Source organism: Eumetopias jubatus, unplaced genomic scaffold (assembly GCF_037043125.1).
Source record: "Eumetopias jubatus isolate StellerSeaLion01/CBP00866 unplaced genomic scaffold, mEumJub1_p1.0 scaffold_9, whole genome shotgun sequence".
NCBI classification, from domain to species: Eukaryota; Metazoa; Chordata; class Mammalia; order Carnivora; family Otariidae; genus Eumetopias; species Eumetopias jubatus.
The window spans coordinates 33,970,618-33,985,688 of record NW_028274815.1 but is presented as its reverse complement, the minus strand read 5'-3'; the positions used below and the strand labels follow the sequence as shown (position 1 = coordinate 33,985,688).

The 15,071-nt window shown below is 35.2% G+C and overlaps 1 pseudogene; it reads right to left on the bottom strand.

The window, feature by feature from the left end:
• Positions 1 to 8,096: 8,096 nt before the first annotated feature.
• LOC114219610 (bis(monoacylglycero)phosphate synthase CLN5 pseudogene) lies at positions 8,097 to 14,663 on the bottom strand (annotated as a pseudogene).
• Positions 14,664 to 15,071: the final 408 nt, after the last annotated feature.

The following is a 15,071-nucleotide window of genomic DNA, read 5'->3' as shown; positions in this document are numbered from 1 at the left end:
CATGCCCATTATTATTCCAGAGAGTAGTTAAGTTTACTTCCCTGGTTCTCTGATTAGGGAAAATAGAACTTTCATTTCACTTTGATATTAACTACAGTTGAAGAATTTAAAATACTAAAAAAAAAGACAAATTCACACAAATTAAATTTATTTATTCATAAAGAATGGTTCCACGAATTCTTTTTAGGAAACAGATTCAAATTTTGCTTATGGTTCTAATTTAAATATAGCAACAGTTTGATGAATATTCAGATCTTGGTGAAGTACGGTGGAACATGTTTATCAAAACGGTTTCAGTTAATTTTCACCTTGTATTGTGTGTTATGACCTTCACATTTAAGTAGTCATGACATTGCTGACAGAGATCTGTGCTGTGTTGTAACTTAATATTGTCTGTAGAAATTACACATGAGTTGCTTATATTTTCTGAGGAAAGATATTCCTTGCTTGAGGGTCATAATTTTGATTATGATCACTTTACTGTTAGTTTACAGAAATATTCACTTTTTAGTTGTAAAAAAATGTATTTTTTTTTTTTTTTTGGTTAGGGGCACAAATTTGCATTCCATCCATACCTAATTGTCTACTGCTCTTACAGAATTAACTTCTTCTAGAATAAGTCACCAAAGTAAAATGGGTAGAGCTGTTTTTTTTTTTTTTAACACTTTTAAAGTTGACTGACTTTTCTATTGGTAATAGTCATTCACCAGTTGATACTTAGAATGTTCCTTTGAAATTTTCCCTTGAACCTATTCTTTAATAACACAAATAGTTAGCAATAGATAATCTAACTTAGACAAAAGTAAATCCACTTTTCTAAGATCAACTGATTTTCAGTAAGGGTACCAAGACCATTCACTGGGAAGGAATAGTCTCTTTAGTCCTGGGATAAATGGATATCCAGATGTAAAAGTATGAAGTTCACACCATATAAAATACTAACTCAAAATGGGTCAAAATGTAAATTTAAAAGCTACAACTATAAATATACACATATATATTTCAAAATTTTCTACTTTGTGATAGAATCATAAGGTGATAGAGCTCTTTTGGAGAACAATCTTCTCTTACAAAACAAAAAACAAAAAACAAATCCAGTTCACCATTTTGATCCCTCAAAATAGAGCATAAAATTTTTGACACAGATGTCTCCATGATGTCCTCAGAAAGCTGAAAGTTCAGCTGAAAAGTGTCAAAATATATAATTAAGCAGAACATTTATAATTTTTGTTTCTTCTTTCCAACAGTTAGCTTGAGATAGGTTATATTTCCTATTCAACAATAATAGATTCTAATTATTTTCTCTGTTTTTGAGTTATAAAAATAGGGAAAAGTTATTTGAGATTGCTAGTATCCCTGTTATGATAAACAAGGATTGTCTCAAGTTCCTAAATGTAAAACTAGGATGATTATTATTTTACAGTTTCTACTTCAACAAAAATATGTGTTCCCCCATATATACTATCATATAGGAATGTGCAAGTTGAGTCATACTAATACCAAAGCCTGTCATTCAAATATATACTATACTAATCCATATGTACATCCATATGAGTGTAGGTATATCAAATGTCTATATACACATATATTATTTTTCCATCATGTTTTTATTTCTTCACCTTGGATGTTTACTCTAGATGCTTTAAATGAAAAGTACTACAAAAATTATTACATAATATGTAATGCATGAGTTTCATACATCTTCTCTATGATACTTAAGGGATAAATTAGTCTACCACATGCTTGCTGAAAGACTAGGCGTTTTTACATATAGGACTAGATAATTTTATAATAAAATCACTATATTCCCTTTGTGTATGCTTTGCAATTTCTGCCTGAAGCAAAATCTAGAGAAGGAGGTTTCCATTGGAACCTTTCCTTTCCTTTTATTTTAGAAAAAGGACTATACCTATTTAAAAAAAATCTGAGTAAAGTTCCTCTTTCTCACTCTTTAGAGACCTTTCAAGATGTTTATTTCTTCCATTTCAGTCCCTGCTCTTCCCTTCTCTCCCTCTCTCCTTCCTTCCATCTCTTTTTCATCACTACCTGTCATGTATTAAGAATTGTGCTAGGTGCTAGGAATGAAAATAATCAAAACAAAATTTCGAACCCCAAAGAACTCTCAGTCTCCGAAGAGAACAAAGAAGCAAAATTAACAGTTCAATGAAGGTTAAGTTACAAGAGACAGGCACAGAGAGAGTTCTAGAAGCCCTAAAGAGAACATCCCAACTCTCCTTAGGGTATCCCGTGATAATTTGGCTGAGAAGATGACACCAGAGTTATAGTCTAATGAATAAGTAGATCCTTAAGGGAGAAGGAGCATTTTTAGTTGGAAAAATGCAAGTTGTTTGATATGACTGTGGTTTCATGCATATATGCATTTTCATTTTACAGTTCTTACCACTTTGGCCACCAGGAAATAGAGGATTTTCAGATGACAACATCCTCGCCAAGACAATTTTTTCTTTGAATTGATTTGAACCTACTCTTTGTTCTAATCAGAAGCAAATTATTTAAAAGGTTTTTAATCTGCCCAAATGTAGGTTTATCATTTTTTTTTTCACATTAGAACTATTTAGCTGTCCAAAGGTTTTGTGATTGTTTCCATGAGTCATACCTCCCCTCATTTTTCTCATGCACTTGTATTCTCCTGTAGGGGAAAAACTAAAGTGGAATGATTTCCTCATATTTACATGGTGATTTAAGAAAGAAAATGGGATTAAATATATGATAGTTCCTTAGTTTTGAGACTATTGCATATCCCATTGCATTTCATTTCTTGTTATCTATCTTCTTTTTACCATTTATGCCATGGTACACATCACTAGTGATGATCAACTTGTGCGGAAACACTCACACCCTCAAAAAAATCTTACATAGAAGAATGCAGTTTTCCTTAATTTTTTTAAAATTTAAACATCTAATTACTTGTATTTTAATCCTAATACTTGATTAAATCATAAGGCCCTATAGACTTCCTGAATTCAACATGAGAAGTGGTATTTCAATACTCTTTCCTGATATGTCTTGAAACAGAATAAAAAGATCAGAAGAAACACTATTGGGCTTTCAAAATCCCGTGTGCTTCAACATTAGAACATACTCCATGGATTTGAGGCCTTTCTGAAACAGAGCTAACTCTGTAGTCAAATTACTTTCTATTCTGCTTTCACGACTACACAAAACTGCACAGATACATCTTCTGTCCAGGACAGACATTGATCTGTTTAGAGATTCTTTAATATAGAGATATTGAGTAGGAAAAAGAAAAACCAATTACATTGTTTATGGCTCACCCTCCTTTACCTGCCTTCCAGGGCTGGAGAAATACTCCATGAGAAAAGGTTCAGAGTAACAGCCACCAGATTGAACCAGATTGCATTGTGGGAGCACATATAAAGTAATAAAGACACACAAAGACACTTACATTGCTATAGAGAGTTGGTAACAATTCCATTTGTATTTGTTTGAGAGTTGAAAGACTAGGAGCTGTTTGAATACATTTGGAAAGTCCTCAGAAGTAATTGGATGTAATGTTAGTAAACTGTGCTGCAATTTCTTCTTTATTTCTACAAAGGTGGACATATTCTGGCACACACAAAGTGTCGCATTGAATCTAGCTGCTTATAAATTTTAAACCTAGTCTTAGCAATTTCTGGTCTTATTATTTCTGTAGGCCTATCACACAATGCTTAATTTATGAATTATTTGAGATAGAAAAGCATAATATAATGGTAAAGACCACAAGTTTTGGAACCATACAAATAAGAGTTTAAAATTACCTCCTATTTATTGGCTGTATGACACTAGGCAAGTTACTTTGTCCACCGGAGGCTTTATCTCCTCATCTGGAAAATGAAAACAGTAATAGAATAAAGGGAATATATATGTTAATTAAGTGAGTAGTGATAATAAAGTAGTTAATGAAGCAGTTGGCAAATCAAATGTCCAAAAAATAAATGGTAGCATTTGATTAGGCTGAAGTTGAATAGTTATGTTGCAGCCTCCCAGATAAGGGTTTTATTTCTTGTACACAAAAATACTTGGGAGAGTAACTGGACATATGAACTTGTTCAATAATGTACTGAGAGTATTGCAATGTACTACTAACATCATGGGTTGAAGGAAGAAATGGTTCTTTTAATGTATCTTTGGGATCAGTTTAATTGATTATATAGTATGTATCTACTACCGCCTTTTTCACTTGTAGTATTTACCCACAAAAAAACCCATAGAGAGCCTTCTGTAATCCTCCCCATTTGTAAGATTTTGATTGTTCAACTTTTTAGAAATGATTATAAGGGAAATTCAGTTCCAATCAATCTACTGAGTTTTGTTGGTTAATATGCACATGAGTCATCAGCCTTCAGTATAGAAGGTGACTGGACTACTGGAAGCTAATCTTTTATCAGGACCATGCACCAGCTGCTCCTTTTATAAATGAAAAATGAACGGACAGGGAAACATATTCCCAACAAAAGAACGAGATAACTCTCCAGAAACTGATCTTAATGAAACAGATCTTATCTGATAGAGAGTTCAAACTAATGGTCATAAAGATGCTCACTAAGGTCAGGAAAGCAATGCATAAACAAAGTAGCAATTTCAACAAAGAGATAGAAAATGTTTTAAAAGCACCAAAAGAAATCATAGAGCTGAAGAGTACAAACTGGACTGAAAAATTCAAGTATTCAAAAGCTGAGTAGACCAAGAAGAAAAAATCAGCAAACTCAAGGACAGGAGAGTGGAATTCATCCAATCAGAGGAGCCTAAAGAAAAAGAATGAAAAAGAGTGAAGATAGCATAAGGGATTTAGGGGACACTATAAGCAGATCAATATATGCATCATAAAGTTCCCAAGAGGAGGAGAGATAATGGGGGAGAAAAAGTTTAATAAAAAGAAATAATGGCTGGAAACTTCCTTAAACTGGGTAAAGAAACAGACGTCCAGAGCCAGGAAACCCAAAGAGTATAAAAAAGATGACTCTAAAGAGACCCACATTTATACCCTGAATAGACTGCTGTAATTTTAAGATGTTTTCTCTAAACATTACAGTAATTCCAAAGCAAAAACCTATATAGATTCACAAAAAGAACAGAATCAAGAGTCCATATGTAAACCCGTGCATATATGGTCAATTGATTTTTGACAAAGGATCCAAGCATATAAAATGGAGAAAGGATCGCCTCTTTAATAAATGATGTTAGGAAACTGGATATCCACATGTAAAAGAATGAAACTGGACTTCTATTATACCCTACATACAAATATCAACTAAAATGGATTAAAGACTTGAATGTTAGCTCTGAAGCCATAAAACTCATAGAGGAAAACCTTGAGGGTAACTCCTTGATGTCTTGGCCATGATTATTTGGATATGACACCAAAAGCAAAGGCAACAAAAACAAAAATCAACCAGTGGAACTACATCATACTAAAAAGCTTCTTCACAGCAAAGGAAACCATCAACAAAATGAGCAGGCATTTTATGGAATGGGAGAAAATATTTGCAAACCACATATATGACAAGGGGTTAATATCCAAAATATGCAAGGAACTCACCTTCTAAAGAAGACATACAAATGGCCAACAGGTACATGAAAAGGTGCTCAGCATCACTAATATTAGGGAAATGCAAATTAAAGCAATAATGTGTTATCACCTCATACCTTTAGGATGTCTGTTACCAAAAAGACAAGAGATAAGTGCTTTGAGGATATGGAGAAAAGGGAACCCTTGTACACGGATGGTGGGAATGTAAACTGGCATAGTCACTATAGAATGTAATAGTAGGGAGGTTCCTCAAGAAATCAAAATAGAACTACCATATGATCCAGCAATTCCACTTCTAGGTATATGTTCAAAGGAAACCAAATTACTATTTCAAGGAGGTATTTGTACTCCCATGTTTACAACAGCATTATTCTCAGTAGCCAAGGTCTGGAGCCAACCTAAATGTCTGTCAATAGATGAATGGACAAGTATAATCTGGTATATCTGTATACAATTGAATATTATTCAACCTTAAAAATGAAGGAAGTCCTATCATTTGTGACAACATAAATGAACCTGGAGGGCATCATGCTAAGTGAAATAAGCCAGCTAGAGAAAGACGAATACTGCGTGGTATCACTTCTAGCTGGAATCTTAAAAAAAAAAAAAAAAAAAAAATAGCTGAATTAATAGAAACAGAAAGTACAGTGGTGGTTGCTAGGAATTGGGGTTAAGGGAAATAGAGAGAAGCTGGTAAAAAGGTATGAACTTTCCATTATAAAATGAATAGGGCCTGAGAATCTGATACATAGCATGGTGAGTATGGTTGATAATGTAAAACTGAAACTTGCTAAAAGAGTAGAACTGAAATGTTCTCACACACACACAAAATGAGGTGATAGTTGTGTTCACTAACTCAATGGTTGGTATCTTTTCACAGTGTATATGTATATCAAATCATCGTGGTACATATTTTATTACAATTTCTTTTGTCAGTTCTATCTCAGTAAAGCTGAAAAAAAACACAGAAAAGATTAAGATATCAACATTTTGAGCAGTTAAGTCCATACACTTTTTTTTTACAAGCAATTTTTTTTATTAGATTCAACAGAAACAAAATTACTCCAATAAGTTGCTTTAAAAGAAGTTTCTGAATGTTTCCCATCCGTGACCAGTAACCTATGGTGTTGGTAACCTGTGGTGTGGGCACTGGTCTGAGGACTACATTTTGAGTAACGGTGAAACCTCGCTTGATAGTGTTTGCCGTGCAGTCAACAGAACTGGTTCAAAATGTGGCTCAGTTACCATTAGCTGGGTAGCCAGGGAAAGGTCATTTAACCTAAGCCCCAGTTTACTCATTTGGGTCAGGTAAATAATACCTCTGTTTGGGCTTTGTAGGAGAACTCAGTGATAACTAACCTCTCAAGAGGCACTCAAATGTTAGTAGAAACTAAATAACATAGTTTACATATTTAACTGATTGTCTCTGCTTCATCATCTTACTGACTGGTGTTTTTTCCATGAATAGACATCATCAAACATTTAAAGGACCTTGAAACCTTGTCTGATGGCCCTAAATGGGAGCACAGCTACTTGGAGATCCTTGACAAAAACCTGTCCCCTGTCTGAGAAGTGTACCCTCTTCTGAGTTGGCCCCTCAACTGGGTGGAAGGAATTCAAGAAGAGTAGAGGAGTCAGAGGGTGCCTGTTCACCCAGATGCACCTGCAGTCAGATACTTGTGTCCGCTGTGTTTGAAGAATTGCAGAAGCATTCAACTGTCAGCTCAAAGTCTAGGGAATTACTATAAACCCCAGGAAAGGTTGGCATTTAAACTACATTAGGCCAGATCGAGGATGGCACTTTGTTCTTTGACTCATCATTATAGCGACCATTTACTGTAACTTTCCTATGACAAACATACATGGCTTCAGTCTTTACAACAATCCTGACAGATGAATCATCTTAGACATAAGGACAGTAAAGTTCAGAAATGCTAAGCTGCCTAATTCACAAAATGCCAGTTACTGGCTAATTCTAAAATGCTAGCTAGAAACTTGAGCTCTTTAACACTGTTTTTACCTCATCCAGAAGCAAGAGTGCTGCAGCTATGGTGTCCAGATTGGTCTTTAAGTGAACAGAACAAAATCAAACTACTAGACATGGTCCTAAAAGTTACAAAAGCTGTAAAGTCCGTCTAAACCACCAAAAAGTACTTAAATGAAAATGCATAACTACTATACCAGAAAAAAGTACCTCCCATCATGAAAATGTCACTGAGGGTATTAAAAAAATCTTGGTACACCATATCCACAATTAAAAAAAAAGGGGGTCCCCAAAGATCCTATATATCTGATAGGAACTGTAATTCATATTAAGAAAGGCTTGGAGTTTGAAACCAAGATCACCTACTGTGCCCACTTTGACCAATGCAGTAAGTTTCAGCTTCTCTCTAGAAATAGTCCTGAGATGGTATGTGGCAATTCTGCCCAGGTGCATTTCTGGTCCAAGGTAGAAAGGCCTAAGAAATCCACAAATGTAAAATCACCCCATGAAAAACATATATGCTGGTGATAAAAGGAAAGAAAGAGCAGAATTAAAATATTACAAACCAGAGAGTGTTTTGTTTCTGTTAGGTAAAGGGATTTCTTCATAAGTTACTTTAATAAAAGGGAATTTCATAGGTAAAAACCAATATTCAAAATTATAAAACAAATAGAACTCTCTGTGTATAATCACTGCATCAAAAATTTGCAAGATACTGAAGAGAAATTCCTTAGTTGACCAATGTGGTTTGAAGGGGTAATAAAATTTTTTTATGGCTCAAGCAAGAGTCTTATTTCCTGTTGGCCCAAAAACAGATGTTTCATTTCCCAAATAGGTAGGTTCTCCACTGTAAAGAAATATTCTCGTATAGTTGGTTTCTATCTTTTTGAATTCTGCTCCAAGTTCAGCCAACTTCTTAAATGTCCTTAACACGAATTTAGAACAGTCGTAGGATTCAAACCATGTCTCCGCCCCTCTTGCTGGGCTAGCTTGGACAGTCCATGTCTCGTAATAAATCCCTGTTTCATTGTCCCACTTTACCCACTTGGCCATTTCGTTACATGTGTTTCCTGATATGGTTGCTACTAGAACTAACGTCCCGTTTTCCCTCCAGTGAATATCATCAGTTCCTTCAAAAAAGCAGGCAGCTCCTTGATTACACCAGAAAGGGGCGTTCATTTCAGGTCGGAGATGGGGAAATGTACAGTTTCCAAGCTGGAAAAGTTCATACCATTCCATTGTGTAGATCTTGCCAGTTAAAGTACTCTTGAATCCAATGGCATCATGCATAATTTTCAAGTGTCCCAGGAGGTTCCCATATTTAAATTCCCATACTGGGGCTTGTAACCGAAAGACTTCAATGACATCATCACCTTTCATAACTGGGATAGGTGAGCCAGTTGGACAGAATGTGTATTTAGCTTGACAATAAGGATCTGGTTCTGGACGGAAGGAAAAGCATCTTCACTTCACCCACAACCCTTGTGAACTATCATAGTATTTGTAAAGGATAGTGGAGTAAGTGAGGTCATAGGCGACCACATGACCCATGCTGCGGATGGAGGGAGCGGCACTGGCTTCCTCACGCCTGCTAGGCTTTCTCAAGTCCATACACTTTTATATATTCAGTATTTGCCTCTGTTTACTGATTCTTAGAATTGTGGTAATACATGTTTAATCCTGCTGCTTTGGCCTTTTCTGTTCAGTATGATTTTGTTTTTGTTTTTGTTTTTAAAAACAATCAGTCTACCTCCACTTAGTCTTTTTCTTTAGAGGTTGCTGACTAACTCTTGGTATGGTTTTACTCCACACCATGTTTGAAATTGTTATATTATTCCTGATAGCATCAAAACAACAAGTGACATATGTTTGGATGAGATTAATAGCCATGCAGCTGGAAGATTAGATTGCCAAACCATGTACTCAAGTTAAGAGTCTGTATTTATTACTGTATAATATTGGCAGAACTTTTTCAAAGAGAGTCCAGAATCTGCTCTGGAGTTCAGAGGTTGACATGAGCCTGTCCCTGTGAAATGAGGCTGGTGATATAATTTAGTCATATGCTTGGTGACTCGGTAGTATAGGACTGCATATAAAACAAGGTAGGAGCTTAACTTTAATCATGACCTTTGAAAATTTCTCAGTGATAGTGTGGGAGGCTTTTTTAAGGAATTAGAATTGGAACAAGATGTGCTTTTTCCCATGAGTAAACTGTGAGATCAGTCTTTTAAATTGTTTTTAATTACAATTTCTGAGCCTAGTGCTTTGAAGGTGCCAGGCGAGCTGAAAAGCAATGTTGTTTATTTCATTGTCAGGGTGAGAGAATGATGGAAAAAAGGGTTCCCAACATGCTTTAGAACCAATTTAAACATTCTGAGGAAAAAACCTGCCCCACTTGATACTTAGGTAAAATATTTTCTTTGAGTGAATTTTGGGTTCAAGAATAATTTAGATCTTCTCTAAGAAATTTCTGTTACAGTTATTTATACTTTCATTTAACATATTTAACAATAAGCACAATAGGAAAGTTTGTTTTTCAGGCCCCCCCTTTTTTTTAACCAAGAAAGTTAATTTTTTATGTCATAGTTTACAGATATTGAAACCTAAGAATTTCTTCTCATTTATACATGCTTCTTTAATTTTTTTGTGTGTTTTCTTTTAAAATTAAGCCAGAGACAAAAGAAAAAAAAATAAGTAGAAGGAACTATGTCAACCAATTGACACAAATAAGGTTTGACTACTAGGTTCTAAGTCTTATATAATAGTGATATTTTTAATTAGCAATGTAATTTTTTATTTATATGATTGGATACCAAGAATCTATGAGGGACAGAACAAATAAAAAAGTGAAACAAGGAGCAGCAGAGGCAATGGTTATGTTTTGCCCTGTAAGGTTTATTTAAAAAATGGATAAAGAAGCTTAGGAAGGCAAGCAATAATGAGATGATCTGTCACAATTATTCAGACTCAAAAAGATATATGGAATTCTCTGGAAAATGACATTTAATAACTTCAGGGATCCACATTAGTTAAGTCTGCCTTATTTTATATCATATTCAGGTTCTTATTTTAAAAATACTTTAAGTGATCTGGAGAAATTTGTTATTTAACGAAACCATTTGTTACACATTTTCATAAAAGAATCCCCTGTCAATATAAGCCACAGCACTATAAAGAATTTTATTGTGAATATTTATTAGTTAATAAAAAATGAACACACAACTGTAATACACTGTATATTTCATCAATTCTATAACACACCTTTTTTTTTTTTACTTTTTAGTATTTCTGAAACAGAATGCATTCCACAACTATAAAAAGACAGCTACTCATAGTTTAATGATTTCAAGTTACGTGCCTTGATGGTTCTGTGCACGTTGAGTTGAACTGTCATCTAAGAGTCTTCAGAATGATTATCCTATAATTGGACATTGAGAGAAAAAGACATTGTGCAATCAGCAAGGCATGAGAGCAGGGTGACCAGCACAAATCCACTAAAAGTGGAGCCAGCAGTTGTCTTTGGAAGAATGACTTCCATTCCATATTTGCTTGCAAAGCAACAAAATCTATTACACATCCTAAGGTAGCAAGATACCCCAAGCAAATAAAGTTGTGTTATTATTATCTCTTAATATTCTTATCAAAAACCAAGTAATGCAACTGATGACAGCCCAAAAGATATGAATACATTAGAGTAGGTTTAAAAAATTCCAAAGTGGCAAGCGTCTGTTGTGACCAATGTATGTGTTATTCTTGACTCTTTAAAAAGCATGTGTCTTAGGATTTTTTTCCAACAGCATGTTTTTCTTCACATTTTTTAATGTTACATAAAATGGTAATGTTATGAGTGGTTTCACCTTAGACTCTTTATGAGATGTGAGGTATTATAGTAAGTCAAATATTTATAAATGATATGCATGTACTACTTGACTTTTATATGAACTCTTTTAATAGTCTTTATCAATTCATGTAATATCTATATAAAAGTATTGTATGCACACACATTCATGTTTTCTTTCTGAATGACCCATGGATATTCCTCATATCCTGCTGTGTACACACCATACACTGAAGAACATTTATGTAATCAAATTCCCTCTAGCAGGAAAGTTTTATTTACTCATGTACTAATTCATTACTTTTTTTTTCTCTGAATAATCTCTGTGCCCGAATTGGGGCTTAAAGTCATGACTCCAAGATCAAGAGCCACATGCTCTACCAACTGAGCCAGCCAGGCACCCCTTCATGACTTTTTATTAAACTGCCAGATTTGGATTCTTAAAAAGAATAATGCAATAAATTATTATTTACATGCCTACATGTATGGAATACTATGGGATCTAGTACATCCTGGATTTCTCCCCCACCTTCCCCCATCCTGTTTTCAAATGTCAATGTAGTAACTGCTAGGAATAGCAGATACTGACAGGTCATAGCTTTTTCCCTTGCTAGGACATAATCTAGGCCACACAAAACTATTTTCCCCAAGGTTATAACCCTTTCCAGGGAACATGGCAAGTATCTCATGTAGAAATAATACAAAGATCAGGCTCCCACGCCTCAGTTTGGGATAACACCAAAGGGCTACCCCAGCTCCAGCAGTCTTTATGGGACCTAGACTAAGGCTCCCATTGCTGCCACATTGTGGGTCTGCTTTTCTCTATGCTCAACCCTGCCTTTATCGGGAGTGTTACCTCCCGATAAACCTTCTGTACACAACTCCCCATCTCAGAATCTGATTCCAGGTAACCCAATCTAAGAGTACATTATATTCTGATTCTGAGTGTGGAAAGAACACTATTCATGGAGTTTTGAATGCTAATTTATCTATAGATTTTTAAATAAATTTTATTTGTAATAAAACCACAGTGCCATTAGTTAAACAAGGTAAGAGAATTAGAAAGTGGTGGTATTAGGCAGGCTGGTCTATGATTTAAAAAGAAAAGTAGCCTGATGCATAAAAACTCACACCCTATAGAAGTTTATATTTTTCCCATGAAAGAATAGTTAAGTGGGTCTTATTGTGGTGATTCAGTGTTCCTTTCATAGCACAGCTTACCATTTTACCTAGGGCGTTCGCATGACTTAAATCCTGGGGGCAGCAGAATGGGAAAGAGAGTAGAATATGGGTAATACTCCTTGAATGCTGTAGCCTAAAAATTGCATCCATCACTTGTGTTCACATTCTACTGGCCTGACTCCATTAGTTACTTGCAGAGGAGGCTGGGAAAGGTAGTCTAGATGGGGCCCAGGAAGAAGGGAAAATACATTTTTTATAAACTGCCAGAACCTCCATTTTAAGTACCTTTCTCAGAATGTAAATGAATTCCCAGGAAAGATGTCAGGTAAATACATATTTACCTAAACCTTACTCAGTCATCTTGAAATGAAAACAAATGAGCCAGTCACAAAGAATGAGGCTTATTTTAAATCCTAACTCAGGAATTGTTACAACCTTATACTAATGTTGTATAGCTAAGCACCATACAATTTTGAAAATATTGACAAAAGGACTCCAGACATAATATACACCTTCGTAATGTAAGCAAAAAGTGAAAAATATATCCTAAGATGCCCATGAACAGTCTCTACTTTGAAGGGATGAGAATGAGTAATTTGTTTGAATCTCTTAGGAAATTAAGAACACTACTTGAAATCCAAATAAAATTTCAAAGGGAATTTTGAAAATTGACAAAATTATTCTTGATTTGGAGTAATAAATAGATGACACGAGCTAGTAAAATGTTGAAAATGAAATATAATTAATGGGAATGTTCTTCCATATAAATGTGCTATACAATAGTTAAAACACTTTAATACTGCTAAAATAACTGACAGATAAATCAGTACTCAATGCAGTGACTGATGCACAGTAGGTGCTTGAAAAAGAGTTCTTTGGTAAATGAACAAATTACTGATAAGTAATAGAGCCAGAGATTGATAAAATTATAAATATTTATGATACAGTTATCATGGCATTTCAAATGAGTGAGGAAAAGATGAGTTATTAACTAAATAATGATAGAATAAGACATTAATAACCTGGAAAAAATTAAGTCTCTGTTGTATTAGAAGCAGCCAACTCCAATGCATGCATTTTTCAAATGTCTTATCTTTATTAAATAAATAAAATCATAGACTAGTGAAAGAAACCAGAAAGATTGTATTGTTCATCCTCATCACCTTACATTAGAAGAAAAGTGATTTTAGAGAGGTTAAGTTTCTGTCAAAAGGCCAATTGATTTAGTAGAGAGCCATGACCTGGCATCCAATTCAGTGCTTCTTCTACTATGTTACATTTTCTTTAGAAGAGAGTTAAACACACAAGGAGCCTTCTGTGAGGCTTAAATTTAACTCCATTAACAGTCTCATCCACAGAGACATAAATGGAGAATGGAATTAAAAGGTAATTAAGCTTGTAATCTTTAAAGTCTAAATATTTCTTATTTTCCAAAAACTCCAATAAAAGTACTTCACAGCTCTTATCAGAGTGAGTAGGCCCTGGAGTTTAATAATACCCTTTGTCTTCCGAATGTCTAAACTCAATCTTATTTGCTTTGGCTTGAACCGTTTCCCTTATATTCTTCTTGAAGCCGTTCAAGAAAAATTCTACAGAGCTGACATTTCTATAACTTAATTTTAGAGGGAATCTAGAGATAGCAAAAAGTGCACATTTTTTTCAAGCAACATTAAATTAGTTTGACTCTATTTTCAGAAGTTTCAAATGTAAGAAATGGCACAAAGGAGTAGACCCTATTCAGATATTATGTTGATATGAGAAGGTTTCCATCATTTTCTGGAATAGTTGGTATAGCCCTGAAACACTTCTGTTTTGGGGGTTGAAAAGTGTAGATACGCTTGGTGCCTTGCTCAGTTCTCCTTCCCTGGCTGGTACACTCATGTCCCAGCCACTGTTGAGTACTGGTTGCTAATAACTCGGAGTCACCTGTCTCCTCCTGAGAATTGCCACTTGGCTGGGAAAATGACACTGTGGCCACAAAGGGGAGTCGGTAGCTCATGATTGATACTGGAGGATAAAAGGACATTGCATTTCTCTTCATGCTCCAGAGCTCACCTGGGGACAGGATAACTGTGGACTTCAGCTGAATCCTCATCTTTGCCCATGTTCCTTGTATCCCTTATCCCCCACGGGTTCTACCTGAGTGCACTCCATTGAATTACTCGCACAAGAACTCTCGCATCAGGCTCTGATTGTAGCAGACACAACTTGGAAAAGGAATGGGCAGTAGCATTTTGAAGGTCTGAGGAGTTATATCCCTTTCCTCTGCTACCTGTGGCCAAAGCACTGCTGCCTCCTCACATTGGCATAGCCCTTTGACACTGACAAAACTCTTTCTTCCTTTTACTGGGCCTAACCTACACTTTTGCTCTTAGCTGCTAGAGGCTAGTCCTTGTTGATTCAAATGACACTTCCTACTACGTCACCCAGATAGGCTCTTTTATCACAATTATTTAAGGGGAGGGGGAATGAAGCTAAACACTTTTAAGTGATTTTTGTAAATTAACAGACCA